We start from the raw sequence: 23,385 nt of genomic DNA, 5'->3' as shown, positions 1-23,385 counted from the left end.
TGGCGTTATATCGAATATTTATGAATGAAGAAAGGCATTTCGTTTAATACTCGAGTAAATTGTGTTTTGCCATTCGGAGTGACGTCACATTGTAGTCCGCCGGTGAAGTCGGGGTCATTCTTTTTTCTTCCAACTTCGCAAGAGAATTTCCGAGTTAAAGGGGGTGTTCCCGTACACACTTCCTGGTTTGAACTCGGAAAAGTCCGACTTTCGACCATCCTCGAATGCAGCATAACTATACGTTCGTTATAGCTACGTAGATATGAGACGTATACAGTTTGTAGGCAGTTAACATTAGGTCGGAGGTGCTGGCTTGGGGGTGGTCACTATCCATCCATCCATTTTCGTGACCGCTTATTCCTCACAAGAGTCGCGGGGAGTGCTGGAGCCTATCTCAGCTGCCTTTGTGCAGTAGGCGGTACACGGGACTGGTTGCCAGCCAATAGGCCAGGTACCCCGGATTGGTTGCCGTCCACGCACACAAGCACACCTAGGGACAATTCGGAGCGCCCAATTAATCTGCCATGCATGTCTTTGGAATGTGGGAGGAGACCGGAGTACCCGGAGAAGACCCACGCAGGCACAGGGAGAACACGCAAACTCCACCCAGGAAGGCCGGAGCCTGGACTCGAACCCGAGTCCTCAGAACTGGGAGGCGTAAGTGCTAACCAGCAGGGAATTTAGAATTGTGTTTCCACAGCGTCTGTAATGCGCAGAGGCTGATTTGCCATGGACGGTGCAGCGTGACAGCAAAACAAAAAGGGAGAGCAACTTCAGTCCACAAAGTCAACATTTATTCTAAACAACACAAAGAGAGAGCGGGCTCGACGCCACCGCGCATTATAATTTCCGTTCAGGGCAATACAATCAAAAAAACATTCCTCTCCAAAAGGGAAAAAAAAAATACTTTGTTGGCTCTCGGACCCGGCCGGAGCCGGAAGGTTGGCCGCAGCATCACCTGTTCAACACCTGTCGGCAGGCAGATGCACCAGGTCCACCTTCGGCGTTGAGAGTTGGAGGAAAGAGCAGGCCAGAACAAAAACAGGCAGGAGTCCAAAGTCCAGCTGAACAACAAAAGCGGCTTTATTGGCAAAAGCACGCTGAGACCATTCAATTTGCGCAAATGGAAAAAATCTGACCATCTCAGGAAATGCAACAGTTTATAAAGCACCATTTATGGTACAACCTCTTTTTCCTGATAGGCTATCAAACTTGCCTGCCCACTTCACGCTTAGATCTCATTGGTAAAGTCAAGTCTCGGCCAAACCCACTTGTCATGAGATGCAGTTTACTGAGTACTAATAGTGTCCGCTTTCGACCACTAGGGGGTAGCGTTAGCTCAGTTTTGTGACTTCTACTGGTATCCAATTGTTACAAAGTGGTCAGCAGATTATGAGTCTTCCCCCCACCCCCCCCCACCCCCCCATTTCTGAGACCAGAACTAGTAATGGGTTATTACTGGTATCAAAAGGATTTATTCATACATACAAATTAAGGTGACCAACCATTTACATTGTCTAATCGAGTGAATTAACTCAAACTAGCTTTTACAGACATCAAAGTAATGACATTCTTGCTCTGAGCATCTTCCCAACAGCTGGCAGTCGTAAACCCTTCAGGATGTCACTTTGTTAATTAGCGTGAAGGAGCAGTTTCCCAACAGTTAACAGTAGTAAGCTTTCAGGTTTTGACACCTTTACCGTTTTTTAGAGACATAGAGACGCCTAGGCAGCTGTGGATCGCCTTTTACTGGTTTTAAACGATTGGGCATATGTGGTTTCGGGTCCAGCCGGCGCCTTAGTTACAAAATTATTAGAAGTAAAATAAATGATTATAGGATGACAAATACATGAAATAAATGATTATAGGATAACTAATACATGATTCCCTTTGTGACAAGACAGGATACACGCTGGCATTTAATTTCCTGAAGCTATTGAAACATAAGTAGCAGTCATAGAATTGTTTAACATAAAAGGGGTGTCACTCGAACATTTGGCCTAAAACATGTAAATGGTTCAAGAGACAGCACCAAAAATCAGATCCCACAACTTCTACACAAAAAACAAAGAAGCGCCACGTGGCGCGGTGCATACAAGATATTAAGAACATTTTTGGGGTTGACTTCCCCTTTAAATTTAGTTGCTGTTAAATTTTTGGTTCGAGGGGGTCTCCATGCAAGATATCACCTCGTTGGGTCTCAATGTGCATGAGAAAGGTTCGAGATCAGCGAAGGAGGATTTGATTCATCATGTCATGATGTCCCTCAACAAAATGCAAATTCATTTTGATTTGTATTTCATGTCATTCTTTGCATTTTTTCTAATATTCCTCTTTATCATTTTCAAAATCAGCGTCCATCACTTTTTTCTTCTCTATTTTATTCAAAATCATTGACACTTTTACATCAAAGCACAGCCTCACTCCCTTTATTTTTATATTTAAGCTTCAAAGATGGCTGCTATTGTCACCAGCACACTCGTGTCTCTCAGCAAGCTTTTTACAAGCGAATCTTTGAGCACAAATACTGCAACTGAACGGTTCCTTCCCAGCGTGTTTTCTTGTGTGGCCTGTGAAACGTGACTGCTGGGAGAAGCTTTTGCCACAGTCTGAGCAGGAAAAAGGTTTCTCTCCAGTGTGTGTTCGTGTGTGTGTTTTTAAACTTCCCTGATCAGAGAAGCTTTTGCCACAGTCTCAGCAGGAAATGGGTTTTTCTCCAGTGTGTGTTCTTGTATGGATTCTTAAACGAACCTTATGAGAAAAGCTTCGTCCACAGTCTGAGCAGGAAAAAGGTTTCTCTCCAGTGTGTGTTCTTGTGTGTGTTTTTAAACTTCCCTTTTGAGAGAAGCATTTGCCACAGTCTGGGCAGGCAAAAGGTTTTTCTCCAGTGTGTGTTCTTGTGTGGATTGTTAAATTTGACTGCTGAGAGAAACCTTTGCCACAGTCGAGGCAGGCAAAAGGTTTTTCTCCAGTGTGTGTTCTTGCGTGTTTTGTTAAAAATGGCTGATGAGAGAAGCTTTTGCCACAGTCTGAGCAGGAAAAGGGGTTTTCTCCAGTGTGTGTTCTTGTATGGATTCTTAAACTAACCTTATGAGAAAAGCTTCGTCCGCAGTCTGAGCAGGTAAAAGGTTTCTCTCCAGTGTGTGTTCTTGTGTGTTCTTTTAAACTTCTCTTATCAGAGAATCTTTTGCCACAGTCTGGGCAGGAAAAAGGTTTTTCTCCACTGTGTGTTATTGTGTGGCTTGTTAAATAGGACTTCTGAGAGAAGCTTTTGCCACAGTCTGGGCAGGCAAAAGGTTTTTCTCCACTGTGTGTTCTTGTGTGGCTTGTTAAATGTGACTTCTGAGAGAAGCTTTTGCCACAGTCTGGGCAGGCAAAAGGTTTTTCTCCACTGTGTGTTCTTGTGTGGCTTGTTAAATGTGACTTCTGAGAGAAGCTTTTGCCACAGTCTGGGCAGGCAAAAGGTTTTTCTCCACTGTGTGTTCTTGTGTGGCTTGTTAAATGTGACTTCTGAGAGAAGCTTTTGCCACAGTCTGGGCAGGCAAAAGCTTTTTCTCCAGTGTGTTTTCTCAAGTGAACTTTCAAATACCCTTTTGAACTAAATGTTTTCCCACACTGAGAACATTTGCAGCGGTTGTTGTCAGCATGGTTACGTTTAGCGTATTCATCATCGTCGTCGTCATCAGTGTCAGCAGACTGTGACCTTGTGTCATCACTTTGTGCTTGTGGTGGTCCCCACTGGTCTGCATCACCTTCTGTCTTCATGTGTTGAGTTGAGCTGCTGCTTGGAGGCTCCGCCCCTCTGTCCTCCTCATGCTCACCGTTATCGTCACTCTTTAAAGCAACAAAGGTCAGTGGTGACTTGGTGACATCATCCTCAACCTCCTCTTCTTTGACACGAAGGGGCTCTTCCTCCTCTTTAATGTAAGCATGCTCTTCCTCCTCCTTTTTAACATGAAGAGACTTCAGTTCCTGCTTCTCAGGACCAAGATATTTTTCACCAAAATCTGCAAGACACAAGAAGACAAATACACATTTGGTTCAGTTAAGTCAAATCTAAAGCGCGACTTGACGTGAATTGTCTCTACAGTGGCACCTTGACTTGGGCACAGCTGCTGAGGAATGTGTAGCAATTGTGCACTCTGTTTGTTAGCAGCTCGCAAGCTAAGATAGCTTGAGCAAGACGAGTATATGCCGACACAAACGATTTAATGAATGACAATTTACACCACGAAAGTAGTGATCGACGTACTGTTTCAGCCAAAAACAAAATACCTAAAGCTTCCACTTTCACTTTGCACTCCATTTTTTTGTAGCTAGCGGCTCCAAATAAGGGGGTAATATTGTTGTGGGGTAATATTGAGCAATAACATTTATATGTACAATATTAAGTTAATTTAAAATGAATGAAAGGTTGAGATAGAGAAAAAAAGAAATGTGTGTCATCGAGCAGACATGCGACTTTGAGCCAATACTAATTTGGGGTCAATAGGTCACATGACCTAGAAGCCATTAAGCAAAAATGCTAATATTAAAAGGAAAACAATGTTAAAAATACGTGGCGGCCTAAAATGAAAAAATAAGAAGTGTGTATTTTCTATCAGACATGCCACGATGATGCAGCACTGATTTGGGGTCAATATGTCACATGACCTGGAAGCTATTGAGCTCAAAAGCTAATATTTACAGAAATAATTAATTAAAAAGAAGTGCATGCCTAAAAGGAAAAAATAAAAGGTGTGCATCTTTTATCAGACATGCCACTATGATGCAGCATTGATTTGGGATCAATAGGTCACATGGCCTGGAAGCTCTTGAGCTAAATTAGTAACATTTACAGAAAAAAATATTTAAAAAAATAAGTGGAGGTCTAAAATGAAAAAGTAAAAGGTGAGCATCATCTATCAGACATGCCAATGTGATGCAGCACTGATTTGGGGTTAATAGGTCACATGACCTGGAAGCTATTGAGCTAAATTGATATTTATAGAAAACAATTAAATATAAGGGAAGGTCTCAACTGAAAAAAATAAAAGGTGTGCATCATCTATCAGACATGCCACTATGATGCAGCACTGATTTGGGGTCAATAGGTCACATGACCTGGAAGCTATTGAGCTCAAGCGCTAAAATTTACAGAAAAAAAATATCATTCAAAATGAGTAAAGATTTCAACTGAAAAATTAAGAGATGTGCATCATCTATATTTAGATCATATTTTGAGTGCATAGTACTTCCTTACCAATAGCAACAGAAATGTTATTATAATAAATAATTATAATACATTTTAATGGCACAGATTATGTTATCTACAACGGGCGATGATTCCCTATTCTTTACTACTGACATAACTGCACACAAGATGGCAAAAATTTTGCCTTGGTCTCTTTCTTTTTACAGATGCAATGTGGCACATGTGACAGGTTTGGATGTAGACGAAAACCAATTAAAAAGAGCAAGGGCAGCAAAACTGTGGCAGTGTGCCCTTTGCAAATAATTATTGGTTCATTGTGCACCAATATGCCCTGCGAAGGCTGGCAACCAGTTCGGGGTGTACTCCGCCTACTGCCCGAAGCCAGTTAGGATAGGCTCCAGCACCCCCCCCCCCGACCCTTGTGAGGAGCAAGCAGTTAAAAAAAATGGATGGATTGATGTGCACCAATAAACCTAATTTATTTTTCTTTTTTTAATACAGGTGCGGCCAAAAGGAGCTCAGCTATCTGGGAGGGACTCGGAGTCGAGCCACTGCTCCTCCGTATTGGGAGGAGAGAGCTGAGGGGGCTCGGGCATCTGGCTCGGACGCCTATTGGACGTCTCCATGGAGAGGTGTTCCACGCATGTCCCAACAGCGGGAGGCCGTGGAGATGAACCAGGACACACTGAAGACACGATTATGTCTCTCGGCTGGCCTGGGAACACCCAGGAATCCCACCGGAGGAGCTCGAAGTGGCTGGGGAGAGGGAAGTCTGGGCTTCACTGTTAAAGCTGCTGCCCTGGCGACCCAAGTCCGGATACGTGGTAGAAGATGGAGGGATGGATGGATCAGGTTTGTTGACAGAAAGAAAAAGATTGCTCTTCTGAGAGAACGTCACAAGCTTCGTGGTAAACACGTCTACATCAACGAAAATCTCACCAAACGAAATGCTGACATCGCCAAAAAGGCGCAACAAATGAGAAAAAATTGACTTTTTGAAAGTACGTGGACAAACGACTGCTGAATTTTTATTCAAACTAAAGATAACTCTGGTCAACAAAAAACACGAATCGTGAAAACAGTGGAGGAATTGCATGAGCATAAGAGACATCAACAACAGTAACTTACATCCCTAATTACCCAAAACTGGAGTTGTATATGATTACTTGCTGACATTGCCAAGGCTAACCCATGTTTATACACCTGCATTGATAACATGTTTTGCTGTTCCCGTATGAATCTAAAGATTGTCTGGCTCTGATTCCGTTTGGACATTTGTTGTAACAGTCAAGGCTACATGATAAGGCTGTATTGTGGCTACAATCTGCTGCCAATACACAAAATGGAGTTGGTGGTCTGCTGGGTGAGCTGGCCTTGGTCGCGCTCCTCTAACAACAACTACAAGTAGCAACAGTGGTGCTAGCTGACTAGAATCGAGGCAAAATTGCTAAAAGCAATGGGCAGAATGCAATCCAATCTGCTCTTCTGGATACCACAACATATGTGAAAGGTGCTCCGAGGTCAGCGAAGACGCTACTGGCGAAAGAGAAGAATTGCGCTTGCCTTGGCTGCTCGCCTGCTGGTGGCGTCCGGGGACTGATTCACCAGTTCCAAATGACTGGGACTAGCCGCAATCTACACACGGACATTCAAGATGAACTGAGCGAACAGTGTCTGGGATAGGATGGGATGGATGTATAACGATATGAATCAATGACTACTCTAAACAATGTATATGACTGATGCGTTATAGCCATGGATGGATGGGGAAAGTCTCGAATAAGCCATCGGCTTCTACCAGTCAGCCCTTCTTTTGGATGTCAATGTTGCAAATGATGCGGTGTGATCGACCTAAGCTGTAATGTGGAAAAGGAAACAATAAATAAACTAAACTAAACACTCGTATCTCAACAGCGGGGATGACAGCCTTGGTACAAAGACATTATACAACCTACGGCTTTCACCGATTTTCAAGGAATTTTTGTAAAGCTTGTTTATCCTGTGCGCGACACAATCCACAAGTAAACTTGAGTCCAAAACGCGGTCAGTTACCCCAAGCTACATATCCTTTTCTGAGGATACACATGCACTTCATTGAGCTAAACATAAGTGAAGGAAAATAGTACTGTCTAGTCGTCATTATTTAGGGTGCACCGATTGATCGGTCGGCCGATCGATCGGCCTCAATTTTCGTAATTTTGGGCGATCGGTGATCGATTGATCCCTCAAAATAAATTCGATCTTGTCTAGCGATCACATCTCTCTTGCCTAAAAGTACGAAAAAGTCAACCATTGCCCTCTTCTGCTGAGACATAAGCCCGCCCACAAGGTCACGTGTGCAAATGCACACTTGTGTACGCTGCAATACAAACAGCAGCAGCAGTATGCCGACAGTTTGGCAGTACTGTATTTCACGATAAAAGTAAAGGAGCCCAGGATCGCAATTTGTAATTCGTGCAACGTCGAAATAAGTCGTGGTGGACTGCACGCAAGGCATCCAATACAAAAAACCTCATTCGTCATTTAAGGACCCACCACACTGCTGAGTATGCGGCGTTTGAAGTTAGCAACCAAGCTAAGGCTAACTTAGCTAAAGCTAGCGCCAGCAAGGAGCCAGACCATGGACCGCTGTTGGCGCTTATGAGCAGCGAAAGGAGCAAAGCTACCACGAGAAAAATAATGGAGTTCATGGCATTAGATGACCAGCCTTTTTCGGTCGTGGAGGACCGAGGCTTCAGAAACCTGATGCAGCACTTGAGCCGGCGATATGATTTGCCAAGTCGAAAATACTTTTCAGAAGTTGCATTACTGGAGTTGTTTTAAAAAAAAAGTTTGGAGCCATACTCACAGCCTGCTTGGAGCCGATGCAAAGACAGACACTCAGCTTTACAACAGATATCTGGACTTCTGACTCAAGTTTAATGTCGATGTTGAGTCTTACGACGCAGTGGGTAGACAAAAAATTTCTTTCTGCCCCATGCACAAGCATTGAAAGCGAGCGCCTGTTTAGCTTAGCTGGTCATGTGGTCGATGAAAAAAGAAGTCGTTTGTCTGGTGATAAAGCAGAGATGCTTTTGTTCATCAAGAAAAACCTTCCATTACTGCAGAAGTGACTGCAGTTGTGTTGTTGTGACAACTTGTTGACTTTGAAAATGTTGTGCATGCTGCACTTTTTTTTTTTTTTTTTGTAGAATGTTTTACTTTCGGATGTTTTGATCCTATAAGTTGGTGCAAGATATTTTTGGATGGATATTTTACATCTAGATTGTGACACATCTGCATTTAGACATTTATTCGTTTTGCACTACAAGGAAAAAATACTCAGGAAGGAAGCTTGACTGATACTGCCGTGCACTTTTTTTTTTTTTAACTCTCAAAACTGGTCTTTGGTATGACCTATTCCACAAGTTTTATTTTATTATTTTTTATTTCATTTATATTTGAGAGAACTACTACATGTGTTTTAAACATGTTGCTGCTGCCATCAAAGGCAACGCTCATTTATTTAAGTGATTTATTTCATAGTTTTGATTTGGCAGTAAAGAATAATAGTCATTATTTTATGTCAAATAATGTTTAAATAGTAGGGGTGTTAAAAAAATCGATTCGGCGATATATCGCGATACTACATCGCGCGATTCTCGAATCGATTCAATAGGCGGCTGAATCGATTTTTTTTAATATTAATATTTTATTTTAATGCTGTTCAAACATGAAACAGATTCTCCTCCTCAACCTCTATAAGACTGAAATTTCAGATAAAAAAATAATACATTTTCATATAAATCTTACACTCTACAAGCTTACTGATTAGTATTTTCTAAATTTGAATGAAAAAAAAATCGCAACAATCGACTTATAAATTCGTATCGGGATTAATCGGTATCGAATCGAATCGTGACCTGTGAATCGTGATATGAATCGAATCGTCAGGTACTAGGCAATTCACACCCCTATTAAATAGGTTATAATATTCAGGTAATCTCATTTGAATTGAAACCTTATTGGAAAGGAGAACGGACCTTTTGTTTCATCATCCGTTGCTAAGGGGCACTGTTAATTGACGCACAGGTGGACAACGTTGAACGGGGCAAAAATGACAATAAACACGTCTCTGTCGATGGTGCTTTGCTCTTTTGTTTTTTGCAATGAGATTCATGTGTCTCTGCTAATTTTTAACCTCGGAGGCTGAACGTAGCATGACTAAATGAGGGTGAGTGTGTCCCAGCCAGTTTGTGCTGGTTTTGACGGACTGCTGAGTTAGAAGACATCGAGTGCTTACAATCGTTTTCAGTTCCTAAAAAGGCCTGTTTTGTGGACCTCATGAAACTTGCAAATCCCCAGACTTCCCCTGTTACCTTGTGACTTCTCTCATCAATGCCAGTTTTGCTTATTCTGCAAAACACATTTATAGACAATGTCTAGTTTTTATGCTGTTGTAGTCTAGTTTTTATGCTGTCATAGCTCCTATGTTTTAAGAATAAACTCTACCTCTTATTTCAGAATAAAAACTCCTTCAAAGCATGACATAACATATTGCCCATAAAACACCAATGATGATTAATATGAATCCAAAATTTGAACAAAACTTGAAAATACATTTCATGTCATCTTATGGTGACAGGCCTAACCTTAATTCCCTACTCCGATTTAAGTATATGTGTTATAACAAATGAGTGTGCGTGCTGTGTACTGTGTGCAGACTGTGTTACCATAAATGGGTGTGTGTGTTGTGTGCTATGCTGGCTTTAGCTCCTAAATGTACCAAACAGTGATGGGGGATGTTTAAACGTGAATGAAGTTGACACTATACCAAAGGAATTTCCTACCAGTGCTGTGTGACAACCCGACTATCTCATACCATCTTGTAACATGGCATTCATTCTGTTAATACACATTCAACAATTCCATTTGGATTCCATTCAACTACAAACACATGAATATTATTTTCACGATAGAAACAAGTTCGACTATACTCAGTAAGCAAGCTAAGAAATGTACAAACCTGCTCTGCGTAGCACAACACGAGGCTGCATGCAAACGTGGCCCAGCAGTTGAAGATGTTCCTCACTCTCTTCTTTTACTCCAAAAAGTTCCTCCTTGTCCTTCGGTGTCGTTCTTGCACACATGTTGGCACAATAACGCCCAAAATGTCACACTTAGTTGTCGGTGTGTCGCAGTTACCAAGCACGTCTGGTTGTTAGCGGCTAGCAAGCTAGGTTTAGCTAAACTAAGCTAACGAGGGGGAAAAGTTTCAAGGCGCACCGAGACGACTTTATCTGGCCACAAGGGCTTAATAAATGATGTTGCAGTCCTTCAAAGCAGTGATGAGCGTCCTGTGTGCTCAGCACCAATTCGAAAAGAATGATTTTCCGGAGCAAACGAACTTCGAAGTCAGACAGGAGCACTGACCTGAATACATGACTGGATTTTGGGCTGTGTCAAGACGCTATCGGTGACCCTGTACGATCGGTAACGCGCATGCGCAGAAGATCCCGCCATATTGGATCGCTAACTACGGCAACCCCACGAGAACAAAATACCTTTATATGCGTGCGCGATAGTGCGCGTTCGTAATAAACACGATACAACATGAAACAAAAAAAATATAGATTATGGAGGCATTTAAAAGTAACTACGTAATTTTTAGTCCTATAAGATGAACATTTTACTTTTGACCTCATTACATTATAGTGAGTCTGCATTGTTGTACTTTACAGTAAGTCTACGGTGTGTGTGTTTTAAATGACCTCCATGCCTCACAATAAAAATACTGCAGACTAAACGTAAATTATAGCAATGAAGACTCACTAGTAATGTAATGAGGTCAAAAGTAAAACGTTCGTCTTTAAAACCTACCAATTAAGAGGTCATATAGTTTGAAATAATTTGACATTGACAAGAAAAAATTACATCGCATTTCCGGTACCTCCCAAAGCAAAAAAGGTCCAATTCAAAATTTTGAACGAAATTTACCCGACAAGGGAGTTTCTAAGACTGAGGTTTGATTTTGATGTTAATAATTGTGTGTTCTGTGATGTGGATGTAGAAAATTTGAACCATGTTTTCTTTCATTGCAATGTTGTTCATTCCTTCTGGACTCACTTAAGGAGTTGGTTATAATAAAAAAATATTGATTTCCCCCTGACAGAAGCGTCAATTTTGTTTGGTGTATTTCAGGAAGACAAGAATCTAGAATTTGTTTTCAATGTTTTGTTGCTTTTCGGGAAATTCTTTATTCACAAATGCAGATATTAAAAAAAAAAGTCTACTTCACTGGAAAAATGACTTGATATTGTTTTTTACATCTTTGAAATTGGTTATGGACAGTAAAGCCCCTCATTTAGTTTCTTTATTGGAATGATTTGATTTATTATAGTCCTCTTGCAAGTACAATTTCTGTTGAATTTTATTTTTCTTTTCTCTTCCTTTCTTTTATTTTAAATGTTCAATAATGTTCATGCTCCGTCTGTGTCAAGTAATTTGTCAGTTGAGACAAATGTGCCTTGTTTGTGTATAAATGCTTACAAAAAAAAAAAAAAAAAAATGTAGATCAGTGTCATGAAGTCACCGATAGATGTCGCCATTTTTCCCCCTGGAAATTGAACCACGCGACGGTGCGTTTTATTTCAGACACGATTTGATATATTCAAACCCCATCATCTCAAGAAACATATCTTGGATTTGCTGTTTTTTAAATAATTATTTCAACACTTCAAAATGAAGCCGTGGCCGACCGGCTCCCTGTCCCTTTTTTTTTTTTTTTTTTTGCTGTTGCTGCTACTTTTGTGTTATTTTATTTCTATACTTTTTTTCCCTTTTAGTATTTTATTTGCGTGTATACTTATCTACTTATATTTACTCTAATTAATTTTATATTGTGTTATTTTATTTCACTTGTGTCTACTAAAAGACTAATTTCTATTCCATGCACAGCACTTTGTATGCAGCAATGGATGTTTTAAAGTGATTTAGAAATAAGGTTGAGTGATGTCGATGATATACAGAAACAACATATGGGTTCAGTGAAAAACTAAGCAGAATATCAATCCAAAAGGATGTGTATAGTGCTGTTTTTTTTAATTAGAACTTAGTGATAGTCATCAACATGAACAAACGAGAAAAAGAGAATTCAACTCACATTGTACTGCAACTGCTTTAGTGATAAATAATTTTATGCTCCTTAGTTGTTGTTGTGTATGTGTGACTGCTTGGGTCTGTTAACAGCATACTGTGTATTGCTACAATTCATCCGTGCTGTGTGGCTTGACTAATTCAAATAAAAGTTTGACACTCACTTGTAAACGTAACCAGTGGACTCAGGATTCCCATTGATGTCAACTGTGTCATCCTGGATCGAGGTTTGGCATTTGGTGGCTTCCATTTAAGCGGCACGACGTGCTCACTGCTCAGTCTTTGTCCCAGCGCCAGCCGGCAAATGCGCATTATCTACCCGGAAGTGGATTTGGCTAAGGCACGTCTGCAGAGCGCGCGTCTCCCCCCCACCCCACCCCATCCCTCCTGATCCTGATTGTCATTGGCTCGCTTAGTTGTCAATCACAGCCAAACTTGAAAGGAGGTATGTGGTTGGCTGGCACGCCATGCTTTACTGAAAACAGAAGGCGCAAGTTTACGTGACTGATAGGACGAATAGTTGGTGAGTCATATTGCTAGGGCGGGAACGGTTGACTGACAGGGCGGGCACGGACCCCCAAGGCCCGCCCATGGCGACGGGTCCGAATATACCAACACAGTGTGGAGCAGCTTAAACCTTGGTTGACATGCAGAGACCTCAAAGTGGACAAAATGAAAGCCGTTTTCGTAGGAAGGTAAGATTTATTGCTTGTAATCCGGTGCTGGCTCGTGTAGTCCACATGTCAAATTTCTTACTCTGTTAGCGGTCATTGAACGCAACATTCTCGAGCCACTACACTCTCATAGATACCGACTGGCTGTATTGCTGAACGTTTATTAGTGTGTAGATGCAAACGGTGAGTTAAATCACCCATAATGTCCGTCCAAAGTTTGTTGTGCAGTATAGCATACATGTATGCCCGTGTGTGATGTCACATCAGCCAGTGTTAGTTAGTGGTTTGGGCTAGCATGCTTCACATGAATGTGGATATTTTAATTTGTGTTTGGTTGTTTAATTTCTGAATGCGGCATGAATTGCTGGAATGTACTGAAGTTGGAATGATGTGAATCAGATGAATAATGTGGAAGTAAATGGAAAATGTAGAATGTGGGAAATAATCGGGTACGAAATCGGGAATTGTGGGTAAGGTGTGAATTTTGAACCTGAAAAGCTGGAATAGCTCATGGCACCAATTGCTGGAATATATTAAAGCTGGAATGATGTGAATCGGGTGAAAAATGTGGAAGTAAATGTGAAATGTAGAATCTCCCATTAAGAATAATGGGGAAAAATTCGGGTACGAAATCGGGAATTGTGGGTAAGGCGTGAATCGTAGGAATAATAAAAATACAAGCATGCGTCGCGTGAATTTTTGGAATAGTTTGAAACTGGAATGGAGTGAATCGGGTGAAAAATGTGGAAGTAGATGCGGGACAAAAAAGTGGGAGGAATAAGTTTAAGTAAAAAACAATAATAAAGGTTGAATGACATATGTGTGAAGGCTGGAGGCCTTCACACAACTCGAGGCAATATTTTCCTGTTGAGGAGTTTCAAAACTTGAAACTTTCGTATGAAGGGACGTTCGTAAGTAGAGGTACCACTGCATCGTCAAAAATATCGTCACCGCAAATTTCTTTGAAATATCGTGATATAAATTTAAATCCATATCGCCCACCCCTACTTGACATGCAGGTGAAACGGGTAGCCTTCAAGACAATGTTTGATTTTAAGGTTACATAGCATATCCTACGAATTAAGAGCTGCTGCTTTTACACCAACAAGCCCAGTTTCTTTGAGTTCTGGGTAAAGGGACTTCTTGGTTTAAACGTTCAGCAAGGAATTTAGAATTGTGTTTCCGCAGCGTCTGTAACGCGCGGAGGCTGATTTGCCATGGACGGCGCAGCGGGCCAGCAAAACAAAAAGGGAGAGCAACTTCCGTCCACAAAGTCAACATTTATTCTAAACAACACAAAGAGAGAGCAGGCTCGACGGCACCGCGCATTATAATTTCCGTTCAGGGCAATACAAAAAAAAACAAAAAACTACTGCTCGCCAAAAGGGAAAAAAACCTAGTTCTACTCAAAAACAAAGAAGCACCACGTGGCGCGGTGCCACACTGCCTGGTGAGAAAAAGGCTGACCACCGCCGTAAACAGCTTAAGAAGCAACTGACCATACCAAATAGCATCTCTACATAGAACACAATTATGGATGGTACGCACAAAAGGCAAACACCGTATACAACAAAAATCAATTGTAAAAATTGATTTGTACAGTGGATTTTTTATTTTTTTTTAAAGCCAGGTCGGGGTCAGACCCGGGCGGGGAACAGTGTCCGCCTCACAATCAGTCAATGTCCGTTGAACCAAAGGGAAATGGCTCAAGTTCAGCATCAGCATCTCCTAATGGGGCCTGAGGGGCGGAAAAGTCCGTGTCCGAGATCCCAGAGGTCCCCCTCTCAGCAGGAGAGGAAACCAATTGTCTCTTGGCAGTGAGAGAATCCCAAGTATGGAACGGCTGCATATTCACAATATGATAAACACCAGCATCAGCACCAGAGTCCACCCAAGCGAGTCTGTAGTTCACATCACTGAGTCGTTCGGACACACACAGTGGTCCCTCAAATAGGGGAGCAAGTTGAGCTGTAAAATTAGAGTGAGCATCTGACCTGGGCTGTGTTTTCACTCGAACAAGGTCACCGACACGGAAGGAGTCATGTCGACGTCTCAAGTCATAATAGCGGTTATCTTTGATAAATGTTCAACTTGGCAAACTGCGCAATAAAAGGGAGAATTTGAGAGGAGGGCAAATACTTTTTCACAACACTGTACACGGCAAGAGATATCCGACATAATTTGCGGTTATTGTCGCAGCCGCTGACACTTGGAACTGGAGCAAAACTCAGGGCAAATGCAATTGATTAATCTGAATGTGTTTCCGTGTTTCGACGAGTGCAGGCACACACAACATATAAAGAACATTTTGGGGTTGACTTCCCCTTTAAATTTTGTTGCTGATAAATTTTGGGTTCTGGGGGGCTCCATGCAAGATATCACCTCGTTGGGTCTCAATGTGCATGAGAAAGGTTCAAGATCAGCGAAGGACTACAATGGGAAGAGTTGATTCATGATGTCCCTCAACAAAATGCAAATTCATTTTGATTTTGTATTTCATGTTTCTTTGCATTTTTTTCTGATATTCCTCTTTATCATTTTCAAAATCAGCGTCGATCACCTTTTTCTTCCCTCTCTATTTTATTCCAAATCATTGACACTTTTACATCATAGCACAGCCTCACTCCCTTTTATTTTTATTTTTAAGCTTCAAAGATCGCTGCTATTGTCACCAGCACACTCGTGTCTCTCAGCAAGCTTTTGACAAGAGAATCTTTTAGCACAAATACTGCAACTGAATGGTTCCTTCCCAGCGCGTCTTCTTGTGTGGCTTGTTAAATGTGACTGCTGAGAGAAGCTTTTGCCACAGTCTGGGCAGGCGAAAGGTTTCTCTCCAGTGTGAGTTCTTGTGTGTGTTTTTAAACTTCTCTTATAAGAGAATCTTTTGCCACAGTCTGGGCAGGAAAAAGGTTTCTCTCCAGTGTGTGTTCTTGTGTGTTTTTTTAAACTTCCCTTATCAGAGAAACTTTTGCCACAGTCTGAGCAGGAAAAAGGTTTCTCTCCAGTGTGTGTTCTTGCATGGATTATTAAACTGAACTTATCATTAAAGCTTCGTCCACAGTCTGAGCAGGAAAAAGGTTTTTCTCCAGTGTGTGTTCTTGTGTGTATTGTTAAATGTGACTTCCGAGAGAAGCTTTTACCACAGTATGAGCAGGAAAAAGGTTTTTCTCCACTGTGTGTTCTTGTGTGTCTTGTTAAATGTGACTGCTGAGAGAAACTTTTGCAACAGTCTGAGCAGGAAAAAGGTTTTTCTCCACTGTGTGTTCTTGTGTGTCTTGTTAAATATGACTTCCGAGAGAAGCTTTTTCCACAGTCTGAGCAGGAAAAGGGGTTTTCTCCACTGTGTGTTCTTGTGTGTGTTTTTAAACTTCCCTTATCAGAGAATCTTTTGCCACAATCCAGGCAGGCAAAAGCTTTTCCGCCAGTGTGTGTTCTTGTATGGATTATTAAACTTAACTTATGATTAAAGCTTTGTCCACAGTCTGAGCAGGAAAAAGGTTTTTCTCCAGTGTGTGTTCTTGTGTGCATTTTTAAACTTCCCTTATCAGAGAATCTTTTGCCACAGTCTGGGCAGGCAAAAGGTTTCTCTCCAGTGCGTGTTCTTGCGTGGATTGTTAAAACTGACTGCCGAGAGAAACTTTTGCCACAGTCTGGGCAGGAAAAAGGTTTTTCTCCAGTGTGTGTTCTTGTGTGGTTTTTTAAATATCCCTTGTTGGAGAAGCTTTTGCCACAGTCTGGGCAGGCGAAAGGTTTTCCTCCAGTGTGTGTTCTTGTGTGCATTTTTAAACTTCCCTTATCAGAGAAGCTTTTGCCACAATCTGGGCAGGCAAAAGGTTTTTCTCCAGTGTGTTTTCTCAAGTGAATTTTCAAATTCCCTTTTGAACTAAATGTTTTCCCACACTGAGAACATTTGCATCGGTTGTTGTCAGCCTGATTACGTTTAGCGTATTCATCATCGTCGTCGTAAGTGTCAGCAGACTGTGACCTTGTGTCATCACTTTGTGCTTGTGGTGGTCCCCACTGGTCTGCATCACCTCCTGTCTTCATGTGTTGAGTTGAGCTGCTGCTTGGAGGCTCCGCCCCTCTGTCCTCCTCATGCTCACCGTTATTGTCACTCTTTAAAGCAACAAAGGTCAGTGGTGACTTGGTGACATCATCCTCAACCTCCCCTTCTTTGACACGAAGGGGCTCTTCCTCCTCTTTAATGTAAGCATGCTCTTCCTCCTCCTTTTTAACATGAAGAGACTTCAGTTCCTGCTTCTCAGGACCAAGATATTTTTCACCAACATCTGCAAGACACAAGAAGACAAATACACATTTGGTTTAGTTCAGTCAAATCTAAAGCGCAACTTGACGTGTATTGTTTCTACAGTGGCACCTTGACTTGGGCACAGCTGCTGAGGAATGTGTAGCAATTGTGCAGTCTGTTTGTTAGCAGCTAGCAAGCTAAGATAGCTTGAGCAAGATGAGCGCATGCAGACACAAACGATTTACTGAATGACAATTTACACCACGAACGTAGTGATCGACATACTGTCTCATCCAAAAACAAAATACCTTAATTTTCCACTTTGCCCTCCATTTTTTTGTAGCTCGCGGCTCCAAATGAGGGGGTAATACTGTTGTGGGGTAATATTGAGCAATAACATTGATATATACAATATTAAGTTAATTTAAAACCAAGGAAAGGTTGAAATAGAGGAAAAAAGGTGTGTCATCGAGCAGACATGCCACTTTGAGCCAATACTCATTTGGGGTCAATAGATCACATGACCTGGAAGCTATTGAGCTAAACTGCTAATATTTAAAGAAAAAAATAGAAAAATAAGTAGAGGTCTAAACTGAAAAAATAAGAGGTGTGTATCATCTATCAGACATGCCACTCTGATGCAGCATGCATTTGTGGTCAACAGGTCACATGACATGGAAGCTATTGAGCTAAACTACTAATATTTAAAGAAAAAATATATAAAAAAATAAGTGGAGGTCTAAAATCAAAAAGTAAAAGGTGAGCATCATTATCAGACATGCCACTATGATACAGCATGCATTTGTGGTCAACAGGTCACATGACATGGAAGCTATTGAGCTAAATTGATATTTATAGAAAAAAAATAATTAAAAATAAGTGGAAGTGAAAAAATAAAAGGTGTGCATCCTCTATCAGACATGCCACTATGATGCAGCACTGATTTGGGGTCAATAGGTCACATGACCTGGAAGCTATTGAGCTCAAGCACTAAAATTTACAGAAAAAAATCCTTCAAAATGAGTGAAGATTTTAACTGAAAAATTAAGAGGTGTGCATCATCTATATTTAGATCATATTTTGTGTGCATAGTACTTCTTTACCAATAGTAACAGAAAAGTTATTTATTACAATAAATAATTATATAACATTTTAATGGCACAGATTATGTTATCTACAACGGGCGATGATTCCCTGTTCTTTACTACTGACATAACTGCACACAAAATGGCAAAATTTTTTGCCTTGGTCTCTTTCTTTTTACAGATGCAATGTGGCACATGTGACAGGTTTGGATGTAGACGAAAACCAATTAAAAAGAGCAAGGGCAGCAAAACTGTGGCAGTGTGCCCTTTGCAAATAATTATTGGATCATTGTAGGGCTGGGCGATAAAGCAAATTCCTTCGATTAATTCGTCCATTGAAAGTACCACGATGTGAAAATGAGCTAAATCGTGAAATCGAGCTGCTTATAAATAAATACACATCATCTAACCTTGAGCGGCTCGCTTCTGTTTACTCTCGTTTTGTGGTCCTTCGTTTGGTGGCTGGCGCGCTTGCTGATGACATCAGCTTACTATAGCGACGCTGCGGTATGTGACATCATCGGTAGGCGCACAGGAACCCGCAACAACCATACAGGCACTCCCCATCACCACGCACAGAAATTAACGAACAAATTAATTCATTAATCTGGAGGTGTATCGCGCACAAGTTTGAAAGCAAACGCAGCAGCAGAGCGGAGCCGTAACGTCTCCGCGTGAGCCTGACGCAGAAGTATCCTGAGGCCTTTACACGGACTCGCAGGCGGCGAAGCCAACCCACGCCAACCGGCAGCGAAGGAAAGTGACGCTTCCACATCACCGGGAGCTACTTTGGCCAAACGGTACGCTGCCTACTCGCGCACGTTGTCTGCTCCAGAAGACCCCAGAAAAGGGACTCATGTTGGGCTTTTACAAGAGCGACGTAGAGCAAAGTAAAAGCGTGTGCAAGGTTTGCCGAACAGCTATGAAAACGAAAAATCGCAGGCAGCACAACTAACCTCTTCCAGCACTTGCGCCAAATGCATCCGAAAGAATGGGAGGAATGCTCACGTCTTCGAGAGTGCGGCGTGGCTAACGCTAGCAAAGATAAGTACACGCACTCCATGAAACAACAAACTTGAGCTGTATTTAGTACCGGGGGAAACAGTGTGACATGCAACAGAGCTTGTCTTTTGCCAGAGTCAGTTGACAGGCTAATTTTGCTTGTAAGGAATTTGAGTTTATTACAATAAAAGGCGATGCTGATTATTTTTACGCTGTTGATCTTGAAGTTCTGTTATATACAAATGTTATTGTGAGTTGAGTTGTATATTTGCAGAATACTGGATGTGTGGTTTAACAATACCTGGTTACAATTGTTAGAACTACTGACTTGTGGGAATTAAGTTATGCAAAAGCTATGAGTAGTTTTTCTTTTGCACAAGATATGTATGTGACATTTAATTTGAGCAATAATATGAGTAGTTTTTTTACTCAAGCTATAGATGTGGCATTTAAGTTGAACAAAAGGCTATGAGTGGCTTTTTTTTGCACAAGCTTTGTGGCATTTAGGTTATGCAAAAGCCATAAGCAGTTTTTTTGTATAAGCTATGTATGATATTTATGTTGAGCAAAAGGCTGTGAGTATTTTTTTGCACAAGTTATCTGGCATTTAAGTTACGCAAAAGATATGAGTAGCTATGAACAAGCTTTGTTGACTCTTTGACCGCCATAAACGTTTAAAAACATTCAGTATAATCCTAGGATTGGCCGCCATAAACGTTAATTGACGTCTACTATGTTTTTTTATGGAAACGGGTGGAGGAAAGCCTTGGGCAGCTGTGCTCCAAGTATCAAGCCGATCGGGTTACTATAATGGGTTTTCCTGGCCACTAGATGGCTGTGATGAGTCTTTTGGACAAGATCGGGTAGGAGACAACAGTAGAAGAAGAGAGGCTGAGCTAGAGTGTTGAGGGGGAGAGAATGGCTAACTTGGCTAAGGGAGTCAAAAAGGCTACAGATGGCAATCTGCTCACGCTTGATCCTTATTTTCAAAGCTCAAAAGCATCGACCAGTGCTCAAGAGCACAGTGATGACGGGGTTAAGTCATAGTTGAAGCGGTGACGCGGCCGTTTCGACCACGTCCTAAGACCCCACCGGCTAGCGATGCTAACACCGGAGAAAAGTGGTGCACAACCGAGCACGTCTGCACAGATGACGTTTCATCGGACGATGACGACTACTATGGGTCCGATGCAAGACAGTCTTGGACAGTCTTCCAAAGAACGTGAAGGTAAGCGCTAACATGCTAAGAGATTGCTAGTAAGATTACTTTCCTAACTTTCTCGGGCGATCTGCGATCAGCTTCATCCAAGCCACCATGCACGTTATTCCTGCCAAGCTTGGTGAGGTAAACACCTTAAATGCTCACACGACCCTCAAAAAGTCTGTATAAGTTGCAAAGACAGCTACAGAAAGACTATAAAACTCTCATGGATCAGTACAGCAGTCAACAGTTTAAGATACAAAAAAAAAAAAAAAAAAAAAAAAAGCAGCCCTTCGCTGCTATACGGCTGTCAAGCAACCACTCGAACGATGCGTGCGCATGCGTGTTACATAACGCCACAGAAGAGCTAAACCGTGGGAACAGATTGTTAAACTGTGGGTACGCTTTACTAAACTGTGGGCAGATTAGTAAACTGTGGGAACAGATTAGCAAATAAAAAAATAAAATTCAGACCAGAGGGGCTCCGTAGTAATGTGTTCAAAAGGAAACAATAACTAAACTAAACTAAACTGTTGGAGCCATTACCGCGAAGGGGACTTGGAATTAATAAGTTAATGAATTTGTAAAGAGATTAAGTTGAAATAACCATTTACCCAAGTTGTAACTTTATGTTAGTTATGCTTTGTTTTGAAGGTTTGACCATAGTGGTAATTTTATGTTTAGTATGCCCCCACTGGCCAGGTATGGCTACTGCATTTAGATGTGCACTTCCTGCTGGGTAAAAGGCTTAAAAGCAAGATGGCTGCCTTAGCTCTGATTGGTGTGTATGTGTGTGTGAGGGAAGACGAGCGAGGGAGGCCTCTCGGCTTGATAAGGTTTTTCAAGTATTAGTCGCATTAGTTGTATTATTATTTTACTATCATTTGATATCCTGTAATATTTCAAGCCAAAGGCGTAGTATTGTATACATATCACCTCTTCAAAACGACCCAACATCCATAACCTGGTTCCTGACATCATCGCCTGACCAAACAATTGGTGAGTCAATGCATTGAAGCCCTGCTGAGACCTGCACTTGTCTTTCAATTAAGAACGTTAGAAACCTAAGAAAAATGGCACAAACATAAACTAAAGACTCGTATCTCAACAGCGGGGATGACAGCTTTGGTTCAAACACATTATACCCCCTACGGCTTTCACCGATTTTCAAGGAATTTTTGTAAAGCTTGTTTATCCTGTGCGCGACACAATCCACAGGTAAACTTGAGTCCAAAACATGGTCAGTTACCCCAAGCTACATATCATTTTCAGAGGATACACATGCACTTCATTGAGCTAAACAAAAGTGAAGGAAAATAGTACTGTCTAGTAGTCATTATCAATGCTTTTTTTCAAAACAGGTCGAAATCTTTGTAGCTTAGGCACTATGCAAAGATATCATACCACAACATGGCATCCTTGAAACCATTTACAAGGATAAAGGAACACATTTTGTGAACAAAATCATTGACAAAATAGGGCAAATGCTCCTCATTGCCTTAAAACGCCACAGTTCATTTCATCCTCAGAGCGCAGGCCTGAAAAAAAAGTTTATTTTTCATGTTGCGGTCCCTTTAAACAAATTCTTTGACCTACCAAATTTACCATATTTTGGACACCCTGAAAAGTCTGACTCCGGTCAAATGCTTCGAGCCACTTCAACAAAATTACTTCAGATTGATTCAGTACTTCAGAATGCTTTGGTTTCTCCATCACTACCTTTTGGGGCTCTGTAGGATTCCATTCAACTACAAACACATGAATATTATTTTCACGATAGAAACAAGTTCGACTCTACGAAGTAAGCAAGCTAAGAAATGTACAAACCTGCTCTGCGTAGCACAACACGAGGCTGCATGCAAACGTGGCCCAGCAGTTGAAGATGTTCCTCACTCTCTTCTTTTACTCCAAAAAGTTCCTCCTTGTCCTTCGGTGTCGTTCTTGCACACATGTTGGCACAATAACGCCCAAAATGTCACACTTAGTTGTCGGTGTGTCGCAGTTACCAAGCACGTCTGGTTGTTCGCGGCTAGCAAGCTAAGCTAAGCTAAGCTAAACCAAGCTAACGAGGGGGCAAAGTTTCAAGGCGCACCGAGACGAGTTTATCTGGCCACAAAGGCTTAATAAATGATGTTGCAGTCCTTCAAAGCAGTGATGAGCGTCCTGTGTGCTCAGCACCAATTCGAAAAGAAAGATTTTCCGGAGCAAAAGAACTTCGAAGTCAGACAGGAGCACTGACCTGAATACATGACTGGATTTTGGGCTGTGTCAAGACGCTATCGGTGACCCTGCACGATCGGTGACGCGCATGCGCAAAAGATCCCGCCATCTTAAATCGCTAACTACGGCAACCCCACGAGAACAAAATACCTTTATATGCGTGCGCGATAGTGCGCGTTCGTAATAAACACGATACAACATGGAACAAAAAAAATATAGATTATGGAGGCATTTAAAAGTAACTACGTAATTTTTAGTCCTATAAGATGAACATTTCACTTTTGACCTCATTACATTATAGTGAGTCTGCATGTTGTACTTTATAGTAAGTCTGCAGTGTGTGTGTTTTAAATGACCCCCCCTGCCTCATCCACCCTCCAAACCTATCCAATGATATTGGCCACGTATTGTTCTAAAGACAATACAAATACTGCAGACTAAACGTAAATTATCACAATGAAGACTCACTAGGAATGTAATGGGTTCAAAAGTAAAACGTTCGTCTTTGAAACCTGTCGAATTAAAAATGGTTACTTTCTCATGCATCAAGAATTTAAGATTTTTTTTTTAAATGACGTATAATGTTTTTACGAATGCGCACTATCGCGCAGGCATAAAAATATGGA

At 41.4% G+C, this 23,385-nt stretch overlaps 1 pseudogene across 1 annotated transcript; it reads right to left on the bottom strand.

Moving 5' to 3' along the window:
- Positions 1-1,392: 1,392 nt before the first annotated feature.
- LOC144013719 (uncharacterized) lies at positions 1,393-22,783 on the bottom strand (annotated as a pseudogene). Its single transcript, XR_013282303.1, has 3 exons — positions 22,367-22,783; positions 15,732-17,291; positions 1,393-3,533 (listed from the first exon to the last, which is right to left on the bottom strand). The product of XR_013282303.1 is annotated as an uncharacterized LOC144013719 (transcript).
- Between the last annotated feature and the right edge of the window lie 602 nt (positions 22,784-23,385).

The sequence above is a fragment of the Festucalex cinctus genome, chromosome 1 (assembly GCF_051991245.1).
Source record: "Festucalex cinctus isolate MCC-2025b chromosome 1, RoL_Fcin_1.0, whole genome shotgun sequence".
Lineage (NCBI taxonomy): Eukaryota > Metazoa > Chordata > Actinopteri > Syngnathiformes > Syngnathidae > Festucalex > Festucalex cinctus.
This window is presented reverse-complemented; position numbering and strand designations above follow the sequence as displayed.